The sequence below is a fragment of the Melozone crissalis genome, unplaced genomic scaffold (assembly GCF_028551555.1).
Source record: "Melozone crissalis strain CALT ecotype California unplaced genomic scaffold, PUWL_Pcris_2 ptg000036l_1, whole genome shotgun sequence".
Classification (NCBI taxonomy): domain Eukaryota; kingdom Metazoa; phylum Chordata; class Aves; order Passeriformes; family Passerellidae; genus Melozone; species Melozone crissalis.
Window position 1 is genome coordinate 14,748,413 of NW_026535814.1, and position 14,251 is coordinate 14,762,663.

A 14,251-nucleotide genomic window follows, 5' to 3' on the forward strand; every position below is an offset into this window, starting at 1 on the left:
TTTGATGACCAGAGCAACTGTTTTTAACTGCTATTTTCCTACAGCTAAAGTTTGGATAGCAAATACCTACCGGTTTTGAGAGTTTGAAACTGTCAGACGGTAAGCATCTGGTAACTATCAACAAATGCAGCTACTTCAGTTTAATTACCATAAGATTTCATACTACTACAAAAGAGTCAATTTTTTCTAAGCCACCTTAACACTAGCCAGAGCCAGGAATGTGCATTAACTTTCCTCGTTAATCACAGCACTTTAGAAGAAAGCTAATATTTCAATACAACCCTTCTTGAGGGAAACTGCTGATTGCCAGTTTCAACAACAAAATAGCCCACTTACTGTTCTTTTGGTAACGATGCATGGAGAAGCATGGAATAACCTGAACATTTAGAATGTATGCCTGCAACCCAGCATATCATAAATGAATTAAAATGCTGCTCTATTTGTTGCAGTGGTACTTCAATATGTAACAAGCTGATTCTGAAGTACTTGAGTATTATTAATATTTCAGACTTGTCCCACTTATCAATGAGAGCTAGACAGACATTCTCAAAATGCACAACAGAGTAAAACAGCTTTTAATCCATTAATCACAACATATACTATTTTTAATTTAAAAATAACAAATCTCTGCAGTTTCAAGCTTTTTGTTCTTCTACTCTTTAACCACGGGAGTAACAGGTAGCTGATCTGGTATTACTTAGAAATAAATTCAACTCTGTTGACCAGGACCTAACAAAAAACTCAAATACCAATAGCAACACAAACTCAAACTATTTTGGTATATAAGGCAATTCGTATTCATTAATTTTCAACAATTATTTATTAACCATAACTTAATTCATTTAAACAATACATTACAACAATTAAATTGCTATGTAAAATGTCCATTCCAAAGAAATCCGTAAGGTTGTCATCTTCTCCCTGTAAAAGTTCAGAAGAGAAATTTTAACATTTGTTGATAATTACGGTTTTGGTTATAAATCTGGTGAAATATTAACACTTATGAAATTGATTTAATGAAGCAGACAAAAATCTACCAAGAAATGCAGTTGGCCAAAGTTTTTAAATGTAAAAATAAAATCTGCCAGCAGGTCAAACATCACTTGCAGTTCCATGTATTGGATCTCAGCCAAAATATGTGCCTCTTGTACTGTACAAGAATAATGAGAACAGTGTTATACTATATAGATGCATCAATTTTTCCTTTTATACTTGGGTCACATGCACTACCCACTCTTACCACACATTTAACATTTTCCCAGCAAAATTCAGCATGGTACTGAGGGGAAAAAAATAACCTGTAACATTAACTATTCCACCTCCAAACAACCCTGCCTGTCCTGCAGCAAGCAGGCTGAAACATTGATATTCAGCATGGGAACCACTGTTTCAGACCCTGATTGCACACTCAGCCCAAGCTGTTTCAACACACATCAGGCCAACAACAGCCTTTTCCCATTCCTGAAAGGATCTCTCCGATCACGTGGTTACAACTCTTAAACTATTTCTGCCATCTGATGTCCCTGTTTCACACTGACACATCATATTTCTCTCAACTAAAAGAGGCACATTCTAAGAATATAAACTCCCTGCAAACTCACTTGACTCAATCATGGCACATTTGAGTTTGGAATGGACGTTCAAAGATCATCTAGTCCACACACTCTGTACAGGCAAGGGTATCTCTTCAATCAGACTGCTTAAAGCCCCATTCAACCTGTCCTGGAACAGCTCCAGGGATGAGCTATCCACAGCTTCCCAGGGCAACCTGTTAAGTTCCTCACCACCTTCAGTTCTTCCTTATGTTCAATCTCAATCTCTCCTCTTTTCAGTTTCATCTCTCAGTGTTTCCATTTTCCAGGAAATATCCCAATTCACCATAAATTAATCTTTCTCCAAATACACTTTTAGGTACATGGAAGGAAAAGTCCTAAACACTTCATATTCCTGAAGCAACTAAAAGCTGGTCATAGGATACCTGGAAAAGTGTGGTCTCCAAAACATTCATTTGTGAAGTGACAATAAAAGCTCATAGCATCTTAAATCTCACTGATTTTCAAAATATGCCTCATGAGACTTGGTTAGCCTTTGCCTTAACAGTGCTGTTGTGAGAAACCTGAATTGCATCCTAGGTGCTACAGGTGTGACATTCCTCACAAGCTTATTTGACATTTTCTGGGGTTTATGCATTTCTCCAACACATCATCACTAGTACAGTCTTAGCTTTCAATGCCAGCTCATTTTGTCCTTAATTCATGTGTCACTCCCGTTTAGCCAACAGGCATCTGTCTTCATCTAACCCATCTTATCAAGACTGAGGCAAGAAAACAAGCATAGACAGAAGCACGTATCACATGCCAGGTTTTGCAGCACTGAAGGATGAAACTAAAAGACCACGAAGAAAACAAAACTTTATCACTGTTCATGAATACTCACTTGAGCTACTATCATGTGTTTGCTGAGCTGAGGCCTCAGGGACATACTCCTTACCTCCCCAACTCAACAAAACAAAGAATTCAAACTGAAATTCAAAAAATGTATCAAGCGAGTGAAAAGATGGTCCCATTGCAGTAATGCCTAAAATCAACCTAGCTTCATCTCCAGGCATAGTATCAGTCAATCCTGCTTTCAAGTCTTCCCACTCAGTCCAAACAAGACTGAATGACTGCATTAAAAAGATGAGTTAGATGGGAAATACTATCAGTAGACAGCACCAAATTAAATTCCACTACCAGAAGCCATGGTTTCAAATGAAAAAAATTCACTTGTTTTAATTAACAGGGAACTGGTACATAACAGCATAAAGAGCAGGAAACTGATTTAAAATTAAGAGTAATTTCTTCATTATTTCTTGCAATGGCTTGTAAACTTTGGATGGGCTGGCACTGGTATAAAGATGATGTTCTGTTCTTTAAAAACACACAGCAACAGAAGCATCATTACCAGCTACCAAAAAAATAAATGCTCTGTATATGAAAACAGCAGCAGACACTTGAACAGCTCAGCAAACTGGCGGTACCCACACTGAGTATACTTCTGAAACAATTAATTTGGAACACAGGAAGGTAAGTTACCTTGAGCAAGCTTGTCTAGTGTAGAAAAATAAAAATTTGCCTCTGAATAGTGAAGTGAAACTGAGATTGCCCTCAACTATAGCGGATCTATTACAAAACAAGAGCATCATAAGTAAAGGAAGTGCTTGTTGTGTTTCATGTCAGAAAACTTCATGGGCCTACACTACCTGAGGGCAGCATATTCAGTCCTGAGCACAAACCTCTTCCTTGCAATCTCTTCATTTTGTACTTCTCAAATAGTAAATGCCCCTCAATTAGGGACTGTTTAAATTGAAATATGGTTCAGCCTGTAATCCAACTACAGATTGAAAAATTCAGGAATGGAAGCCAGAAGCAAGGAAAAACCAAAGAGACTACACATCTGTTAAACATGGTTTACTCTGTGTGTGTAACTGCTACAGGTGAGGTTACTAGCAGTGAAGATACACAAACATGCAGACAACCCCCATCTCCAAGAGGGAAAGCAGAGCAACTACTCAACTACTCAATCCTTGAGATGTACTTTTCAAAGATGCTCCAGCTGTTACACTCACCTTCACATGCTGCTTCAGAAAGCCTTTCTGTACCACAGGTCTCATTCCTCCCTCCCTGCCACATTCACACAAGGTACTTGGAAGATCCCCAAGCTTCATAGAATAATCTCCTTGCCCACCTACCTTAATTCCTACTGTTTCCACTTAAAGTGAGCTTTAAGATTTAAATTTCCTCACTTAAAACAAACTGAAGGGGTGTGCTTTCCCTTTGTGTGAGACAGTAAGTCTGCCCTCCCAGCACTGCAACCCTATTTGCAAACCCTGCCAATGTTTGGCCAGGTAAGTTTAAGGAGTAGTCTAATTCTGCACTTAGAGAGTGAACTGTCTATCACAAATGCACAGAGCAAAATCCGCAGACGTGCAAGGTAGTAGGAGACGCAGACAGATACATGCACACAATTACAAGCCTCCCAACAGTAAGGGCAAATGGATACTGAACTTCCAGTGCTCAAGTGGAATGGATAATAGAAAAGAAACCAAAGACAAGGAAAGACACTGCTTTGAGATGAAATCTAGATACCTGCAGAATATTTATAATGCCAGGAATTACACACTTCTCATTGATTTTCTTTCCCCTGAGGGCAAAGTAGTTTTGCTGACATTCCCTTCTATCCTCTGCACCACATGGCTCTTACAGGAGACTCCAGAATACCTGTCAAGGTACTTAACCAGCAGACAAACTGTCCCTGCTTTGCAGGTTTGAGGAATAATGCACAAAGTTGAAGCAGTTTGCCCACAGTCGTCCAGCTCAGCCAGCAGCAAAGTCAGAACACAACCTGTGTTTCCCAAATCCCAAACTGACAGCTACCCCAGGAATCTCACTGCAGTCTGTCACGTTTGGAACAGTATCTATTCTCTACCAAATTACTCCTATTCAGTCTTTTTCATCTCACTATAAAAGCCCAAAGGATGCACTTCAGATTTGAATATGAAGTTTGGTGTAGTCCAAACTTTATTTTTAAGTTACCACTTCCAATTAATTTAAGTCTGCAATTTTGTTACATACTATATAGCCTGTCTCACTTGGTACCACAAACTTTTCCCCTGCACATCACAAAGTTCTTCAGCAGATACAGTAATAAACGCAAGTCCCAGAACACTTAAAGCAATGAATAACTAAATAGAAATGGCTCATTTTGTGTGCAAAAAGAAACCTTCAGAGCTGCATTAGCTTCATTTTCCCAGGACATTTTGACAGATCTGACTCAGCTTCAGCAATCTAGACTTACTTTATTTTATAACTAGACCAGACTAGGTTGCTGGATGAAGCTGCCCCATGACCACAGTTCATCCCACAGATTCTCCTCTCCAAACATTTAAGGCTGGCAAGAACATAGGACTGCTGACAGCACAGAGATCTCTTTCAGTGGGCCACCATAATAACCATGACACAGCAGTAAGATGATTTTTTTGTTTAAGAAGTGGCAATACTGTGGGCTGACCATTCCTCCTCTGAGCCATCAGATTTTCTACTGTCACCTGAGAATCACTCCCAGCCTGCTCCTCTCATAACCCATATGTCTGGTTCAATCCAGCTTACTTTAGGAAATTAATCCAGTGCTGCCTAACATGAGTATCATATTCAGATTTCTGTAAGAACATCAAATTACAGAAATTTGCTTTGAATGAAGACCAGCATAAAATGGATACACAGCTTCTCTCCCAGCACGAAGGGAAAGTGAGAAACCCTTTCCATTACTTGGCAGAAGTGATTTATCCAGAGTACAGCCAGATCCCCTGCACTACACACGGTTACATTTCAAGTGCTCATCTCCAATATCATAACACATACAGAACATCCCCAGAGACAGGGAGGCTTTCAGGACTGTACAATAACTGTGTATGCAATATGGGAGCTCAGTATGAACAGGGTGACATTACTGTGTCACAAAAACAGCCATCACAGCCATTTTGACAACAGAGTTCACAGAGTCCACCTCCAACTTCAAAAGCAGCTCAGACCACCTCACAATTCTTGCCAAAACCAACTTCTTCACCTTTGCCTGCCTTCATTTATTTTTCATCTTATAATACAACTGTGGATTCTTTAAGGTATATTTATTAAGGTTTTTCCAGTTGAAGACCTTCATATAGATGAGATTACAGACTATAACAGTATTACTTTTATATTCATACTTGAATTTGATAGCTCTCCCTTTGCATACAAATTCAGAAATATTCAACATCGTTAGTTAAAAGGAACAAGCCATCTTACTGTCTTTTCTTGGGTTTTCTTTGCAAAATAGACATTAAATTACTAATCACTCACTTTCAGGTAAGTAAACAGAAAACATGTATTAGGCTCCCTCCCACAAGCAAGAATAAAGCCTCTAACTACAGGTACTTTTTTCCCCCCCTCTTCTTAATAAGGAATATAAAGGTACTTGCTGGAAACAGTTCTTTTGTATATTGTTACAAACACACCAAGTAAAATGAAACTCAATAATCCTTCACCTGTTTTCTACCAAGAAGTCAAACAGACTGTCAACAAACTGCTTGTGGTGACATAATACTTAATTAAAAGATTAAGAACACATTCTTTTCTCAGAGGCTATGCAGCACAAAGCTTTTCTGGCCCTTTTCATCAAACACAGTTTTATTCCAGATGATTAACAGTGACTTTATTCAAGAGTCCCTTCCCTGCTACATGTGCCTCCTATATTTCTACGTCAAATTATGACACAGTACTATGCAAGGACACTACATGAGGGTATTAGTCATTAGGGTGGAACTCAGAATGGCTTTGCTGTATCACAGACGGAAACACTTAAAGTTTCAGCAAGTACTTTGGAGAGTGTTAATAAACTAGGAATCTAGTTTTATTTTAGTGCTCACAATTGATGAAGTATACCAAACTGAACACAAAAGCACTTCCCTGTGTCTGAATTAGGCACAGGACTAAAACGTGATACAGCACAACTGGTAACAGGCACACTTTTGAAACACACCTTCCTGAAATCAGGGAGTAAATCTCACCAGTCATTTATTTCAGTCGTAGCTTCCTCTGCTGCTAGCCTAGAGATGACAAATGGTGCAAGCACAAACACATGCATAAGAAAAGGGTTGAAAAATAAAATCTTTCACATAACCTAGTAGATAGCTACCAAAAATGCTGAGCTCCAGTAACACCGACCAGACAAGAGCTCACAACTCTTAACTACTACTTTCCCCTCCGCCAACCAGCAACAGCTAAATCCATTAATTGTACTCATATGCAGATAGTCCTCCAGATGAAGAGCTGACTACTTCTCAGAGAGGACTCACCTTCCTCGGATTTAAAATGTTACTCTCGTGTAAGAGTTTCTGACACAAAATGCAGCTGAGAATATACAAGCTCATCAGTTACAAGTTGTAATACTACTAATGCAGCATGGCATTTTGAACCAATCTGCTTTCCTTCTAGAAGACAAGATTTAAGTCTAAATTAGAGCAATGATACTGTGCTCCCATTCTGCTATAATTCTGTATATTCTGTTTCAAGTACATTACAAGCTTAAGAGATTCTGGAAAGATCTTGCAGCTTTCAAAAATGAAAAAAATACAAACCAATACAAACCGAGTCTGGGCACAAAATCAGTCCTTTAAAAGTTTCCCATCCACAGCAAAGACAGCATTTCTTAACATTTAAGAAAAAAAGCCTTTGCACGAAAGGATTTTGAATAAATATAAGACTTCAGAGAGGGAAAGCCCCCAGTGCTCAGGTTCTGATGGAGACCTCAGCACAAGACTACATTGACTGCAAAAGGTCATTAGGGACACAGAACATGAGCTTATTCAAACCAAGTCAGAGGGTCAAAGCATTAAGCAACGCACTTGCATACCAGAGAGGATTACCTACCTAAGTAGTTAACACACAACAACTGTGAGCTCAGGCTTGTATCGATCAGCTGCACTAATCCCAAGGGTCGATTGCAGAGTGGTGTGTGCTGCAAGATCAATAGCCTTGCCTTCCCACTTAGCAGCGTAAGCGCACACAATGCAGGGATGAGAAACCAACCTTTGATGCATCCTAGAAGACCTACTTTTTCACACAAGAAAACTATTTATAAATTGTAAACAACCCTTCTTTGCCTTTCCTTCAAAGAACTGTTTTCACAAACAGCTTCAGAGCTTTCCAATTATGGCTCCACTACATCTTCCTTACACTGACATTGATCTGAATTGCACTGATCAATTTTAAATAGAGAATCATGCCTTTAGGTAGAGATCCCTGTAAAATGATAGCTGAAACTCTGGAATTCATGATTGAAAAGACTGTGAGTGATTATGCTAGACAAAATACCGGAGAAGGTTGGAATGAAGTTCTATGTAATAAGGAAAACTAAATTTCTCACAGATCATTTTATCAAAATATTCAATCCAGCATCAACTGTAAAATGCAGGAATGGGCCGCTGTTAAAAACTCATGATGCAGAGACTGGATATGGACAACAATTATCAATTAACTAAATTGGACAACGAAATTATCAATCCCTAGAGTTTCTGAAAGCAACAAGAAACCATAAGCTTACACAAGTTAAAAAGGAGGATGAGTAAGGTGACACCTTCTGTGCCATTACAGCACTTCTGCCCCCAGCACCAGCCAAAACAGCTCCAGCTGTCACAGTGTGACAGATGAGGCTGGATTGGTCCAGAAACCTGACTCCATTCTGTCAGTTACAGGTTTTTGTCTCCAGGATAACAAAACATCATAATGGAATAATGGAGATGGAGCTCTTCCACGAGTTTTTGATGATTTTTCACCCTTATGATTTTTCTATTCATCAACATAAACTATACAGTAAATCTCCCAGCTGGCCAGTATACTCATTTTTCCAATATCCTGAAAATTTAAGTTCTCTTCATTAAAGAGAAACTAACACCTATTGATTCACATATGTTAAATATGAGAGTTTTTTGGTTTCCCCTTTAAAGTTTCATGTCTGTTTCTTTCAGCTCACACTTGAATAGCACTTTAGTAGCAGCAACTTCTTCCCTGACTTCTTTGTGCCATAGGGCAAGCACAGGAAAAAAAAAATCCAAAAAACAAAAGGAGATATCAGGCCAAGTACAGATGGTGAGGCAAGGAAAGGACCATCACTTTCAGGTTTTTTTCTGAGACTAAACCCACAAACTTGCAAAAGCTGTTTAAAAATAACACAGTTTTTTGTTTCCCTGCCCTTAGAATTAAGGTTTTTCCCTAAAAGGTTTAAGCCATGCAGTGGAAACAGTAACCTTAAGAACCACTGGCACTTCTGAATTGCAGCTCTGTGCGCACAGGAAACTGAAATCATTGAGCAGCAGTTGTGCGTGGTGCTGTAACCCAACACCGCCCTGCACACGCCCCAAAATGCTCCTCGTACACCTCAGTCCACCCTACTGCCCGCGCCCGCTGCACAGCCACACAGATCGTCCTGGGGAGAAAAGGGAAGGAGGCCACAACAGGTGTTCCCCACTCTTGCCTGAAAAATCCCAGGAAACCAGGAGTAACTGCACAGGGGCAGAGGGTCCCAAGCTCCAAGGCTGATAAGGGAAGGTGATGAAGAGATCTGGCTAACTGCAGCACTTCCTCTTTTTCCTCAACACCCTGGGTCCCAGCTGGAGCAGGAATAAGATCCCCCTCACCAAGCTCCCACAAAAACCTCTTGGCCCCTTAAGAGGCTGTGGGATGCAGCAAGCCTTCCATCAGCAGCACAGCCACTGAAGTTACACCATCCAGCACAACCCAGCTGCCCCGAGTTTGGCAACACTCACTTGCCAAAGCAAGTCACGTAGGAATATCGACCTCAAAGTGCTTAAATCCAACACAAATTCATTTTACTGGGTCTGGGATGGCAGCTATAAGAGTTCCACAGCCAAGTGCCAGAGTTCATCTGCTTATCTCCACTCTAATGAGACAACATCAGTGTCGTAACATTTCTATATGACGAGGTTTTTTTTCACTTCTTTGGATTTTTTAATGATGTGGGGAATAAAAACAGTTAATAAGGCAGCTATTAATTTCCACCTATTGTGATTTCTTCTACTAAAAAAAAAAAAAAAACAAAAAAAAAACAGAAAACCAGAACAAATATATCCCTTTAGTAGGATAAATTTTGAGCTATCAAAACATAGAAAGAGAGCCCTTGAATTATACAAAATATAAATACATAAATAAATGCACAGAATCTCTTACTTTTAGTAAGCAACAAACTAAAGGGATCACAAAGCATAATCGGGAAGTTGAAATAAAGCATAATTGGGAAGTTGAAACAAAGCATAAACTAAGTATACATCCCTGGGATGTTTGCATCTCATACTCTGAGAAAGATGTAGCCAAAAGCAGAATAGCTAACTGCAAAAGATCCAGAAATTGGTGATCAGCATAAAAAAAGTGTAGGGCTACAACCCACGAAATAAAGATCTTTAGCCTACAAGGAGTGAATGCTCCGTGATTTAGCAGAACGCTAAAGTCACAAGCAGTATAGGAAAGATGAGCACCGTGATTTGCACAGCATAAGAGGCAGAAATTAACAAGTTACCTGAAGGCAGACTCGACACACACCACACCCCCAAAGAAAATCAGATGTTTGTTTTGGTTCTTCACCGATTTAGTTACTGCGAGGAAGCACTTCCGAACATCTCGGACACCAGCAGCTTACTCGGATTTCAAGAGCCACCGAGCAAACTCATCAAGGGCAAACTCATCAGGGGTTACGAGGCAGAAACACATTCCCTTAACTCCGGCAGTCCCGGAAACTGCTGGAAAGCAGGAGCCTGTGGGGCAGGAGCGTCACCCCGCCTTGCCCCGCGAGCCCAGCCCTGGGCCGAGTGCCAGCACCCCCGAGCGGCTCTACCGAGCGGCAGCGGAGGGTCCCAGTCCCCGGAGAGGAAGAAGGGGCGCGGTCCGTCCCCAGCAGCCCCCGCCCGGTACCTGCGGCCCCCGCCCGTATCTGCGGCGCCCCAACCTCGCTGCCCCACCCAGTACCTGCGCGCCCCTAGCCTAGCCCGGTACCTGCGGCCCTCGGCCCCGCTGCCCCGCCGTGCCGCGGTCACCGCCCGCCGTCCCTACGGGCCCCGTTCGGCGCCGCCGGACCCGGGCGACGCCATCTTGTCTGGGCCCCGCCGGCGGGATGGCGTCACGCTGTGGCGTCACCTGCGCCCGCCGGGCCAATCGGGAGCGGCGGGTGGTGACGTCACCACAACAGGGGGCGGGGCGAAGGCAGAGCCACGCCTCCCTTGGGGGCGGGGCCGGAGGGCACGGCCTGGGCCGGGAGTGTCCGTGTGTTGTCCATGTCCGTGTCCCTGTCCGTGTGCCCGTCCCCGTCCCTGTCGCTGTCGCCTGCCTCTGCCAGCCGTGACCCTGTCCCATCCCTGCCCCTGTTCCATCCCCTTACCAGCCACTGCCCGTGTTGCATCCCTCACTCTGCCCTGTTCCATCCCTGTCCCATCCCCTGTCTCTGCACTTGTCCCAGTCCATGCCTGTTCCGTCCCCGCCCCTGTCCTGCCCTCTCCCTGCCCCTGTTGCTGCTCCTGTCCCTATCCCTGTCTCTGTCCCTGCCCTTATCCCTATCCCTATCCCTGCCCCTATCCCTATCCCTGCCCCTATCCCTGTCCCTATCCCTGTCCTTGTCCCTATCCCTGTCCCTACCCCTATCCGTATCCCTATCCCTGTCCCTATCCCTATACCTGTCCTAGTCCCTATTCCTATCCCTGTCCCTGTCCCTATCCCTGTCCCTACCCCTATCCGTATCCCTATCCCTGTCCCTGCTCCTGTTGCTATCCCTATCCATGTCCCTACCCCTATCCATATCCCCCAGCCCCTATCCCTGCCCCTGTCCTTACCTCTGTCCCTATCCCCGTCCCTATCCCTATCCCTGTCACTGTCCCTGCCCCAATCCATATCCTTGTCCCTGTCCCTGCCCCTATCCCTGTCCTTATCCCTATCCCTGTCCCTGTCCTTACCCCTGTCCCTATGCCCATCCCTATCCCTGTCGCTGTCCCTGCCCCTGTCCCTATCCCTACCCCCTTACCAGCCCCTTCCCCGTTCCCTGTGCCATCTCTGTCCCTGCCCTTGTCCCTGTCCCTGTCCCTATCCCTGTCCTTGTCCCTATCCTTGTCCCTACCCCTATCCATATCCCTATCCCTGTCCCTATCCCTGTCCCTATCCCTTTCCCTATCCCCATACCTGTCCTAGTCTCTATTCCTATCCCTGTCCCTGTCCCTACCCCTATCCGTATCCCTATCCCTGTCCCTGCTCCTGTCCCTACCCCATCCATATCCCTGCCCCTATCTCTGTCCCTGTCGTTACCCCTATCCCTATCCCTATCCCTGTCCCTATCCCTACCCCCTTACCAGCCCCTGCCCCATTCCCTCTGCCATCTCTGTCCCTGCCCTTGTCCCTGTCCCTTTACCTGCTTCATTCCCTATTCTGTTCCCAGCTCCGGCCGTGCCCGGGAGCTCCCGCAGCGCCTCCTGCCCCTATCCCGGCTGTGCCAGGGCTCCCAAGGGGCTGATGAGGCTGGTGAGTGGGACACAGAGAGGCCATTTCACCCCACACCCTTCAGCCCCTTCCCTCAGCTGCCACGGCCAACTCACCCTCCCAAGGAGCTCAGGGGGACATTCCTGCTGGGTTTTCAGGCTTTGGAGCGGTCCTTGTTCAGAAATGGAGGGGTTTTGTCCCAAATGGGTGTGGTAGTTTTGTGTGTGAGGGTGGATATGGAGAGGGGAGTTGCTCATGGTAAATCACGACTGAAAATAGCCAAACTGGAATTACTGCTTGTACCCTCAGAAGAAGATGGAAAGCCTGAGGGGTTTTTTATGGCTTCTTTTTCAGTTTGGCTTCTCACAGCACCCTTGTCTTTGGTGATGGTTGGATGAAAACACAGAATAAAGGTCATAAAACCAATGCTGTATACATCAGGAAGATATGTACTGATTCCATGTGACTTGAGGCACCATCAGATATCAGGTGACCAGAAGCTGGCTTTTCCTTAAAGCCAGCCTGCATCTCACATGTTTTCCTTGTTTCTCTACCCAGCAATACCACTGGCAAGTAGTGGTTGCGGGGTTTGGATCATATGAAGCTTTGCCTCTGAAATAACAGAAAAAGAGTGTATGAGCCACGTAGACATCAGAAAAACCACTCGTCCTTCCACATGGATCTGAAAGGGGTACAATGAAATCTAAAGTCATACAAATGTATCTCTTTAATTCCCTAGCAGTAAGTGATTTCCCAGGTGGAATGTGTGGGAAAATGTGGGAGATTCAGGCCTCCTGGACAACTAACCAATATGATCAAGCAGAAGCCGCTTATTGTTTACATTACAGGCATATTTATGGATTCTACAAACTACTGAGTACACACTTCTTGATTGGTGCCTTTATCTTGTTAACTTGTTTTCTGCCTGCACTTCTCAGAGTGTATGATTGGTTACAGCCCAGGTGTTTCACAGTCCTGTTATCTAGTCCTTGTGGTCTTGATATTCTGTTTCTCAGCCTCTTCTTTCTTAATTTATCACAGTTTATGTTTCAGTAACCTTGATGAATTCCTGAGGCTTTGATAACAAACTTAGTAGCAGGCTGGCTGGTGCACACCATGGCGTAACACTTGCAAATACATTGCAACAGGAAAATGACTGGGGGTGAAACTGGGGAGTTACATTCATGTTCCAGCAGAATTATAAGAGCAGAATTATCGCAGAAAACAGAGGGTGAGGCGCAGTTACGACTGCCTGGGTGGGATGTGGTCAGCATGCCCAACTTCCCAAACACAGTCCATGCTAAAGGGGACTGAAGGGAGGTGGAGCAGACTGGAGACACCAGGGCCAGGCTCTGTTGAAATCCCAGCAAGAGGGGCGACTCAGTGGTGCAGATAAACTGTGTAGCAGCTGAAAAACAAGGAGGAAAAGGGTATGCTTTGCTGCTGAACCAGCTGCCCTGGAGAGGTCATAAATGCCCACCTCTACCCCTGAGGCTGCCTCAGATGTGACGCTGACATTACCCACCTCCAAGGTACAACCCTGGACATGATGCATGACTAGAGATACTCTCCTAAAAACAGAGTAACTAGGGCAAAAAAAGTATAAAGGTATGTTAAAAATGGGGAGAAGTTAGGGAAGGTTCCACTGTAACTTCTGGGATTGACTGACTGATCAGGCTGAACCTGTCAGAACTGTACTCTATATATGGTGATTGTTCATCACAATTGCTCTGAATACGTTTTTGCAGCCAGATCCTATCACCAGCAATCTTTGCACCTTAACCTGTCACAGTTTTCTATTACAATAATAAAAGATTATTGTTCTGTAAACTGTCTCTCAAGCTGTGAGTCCTTCAAGAGCATTAACAGTGCACAAAATACTTGAGTGTGCAGCCCTGGGAGCGGGCCTCTCTAATGCTTTTGGTGTGCATTGCTGGATATTTCCTGAGGTGCCAAGAGACCAGATAAAGGTGAAGAAACCCTCAAAGGCGTTTTTGTGTTTCCATGTGACCCTGAAAAAGTCAGCTGAACCACCTTCTGATCCAGTGGACTATTCACTATTCAGTGAAGAGTTGGACATTAGGAAGAATTTCTTCACAGAATGGGTGATTAAACTTTGGGAATGAGCTGCTCAGGGAGGTGGAGGAGTCACCGTTCTGGAGACCTTTGGGGAAAGACTGGACATGCATTCAGTGCCAAGGGTG

General features: G+C 43.7%; 1 protein-coding gene across 1 annotated transcript in view; it reads right to left on the minus strand.

Annotated features, from left to right (window-relative positions):
• UBAP1 (ubiquitin associated protein 1) overlaps positions 1-10,630 on the minus strand; it is a 34,031-nt gene extending 23,401 nt beyond the window's left edge. Inside the window, exon 1 of the mRNA XM_054283490.1 lies at positions 10,581-10,630. The gene's annotated coding sequence lies outside the window, so the exon portion shown is untranslated. The remainder of the gene's footprint in view (positions 1-10,580) is intronic.
• Positions 10,631-14,251: the final 3,621 nt, after the last annotated feature.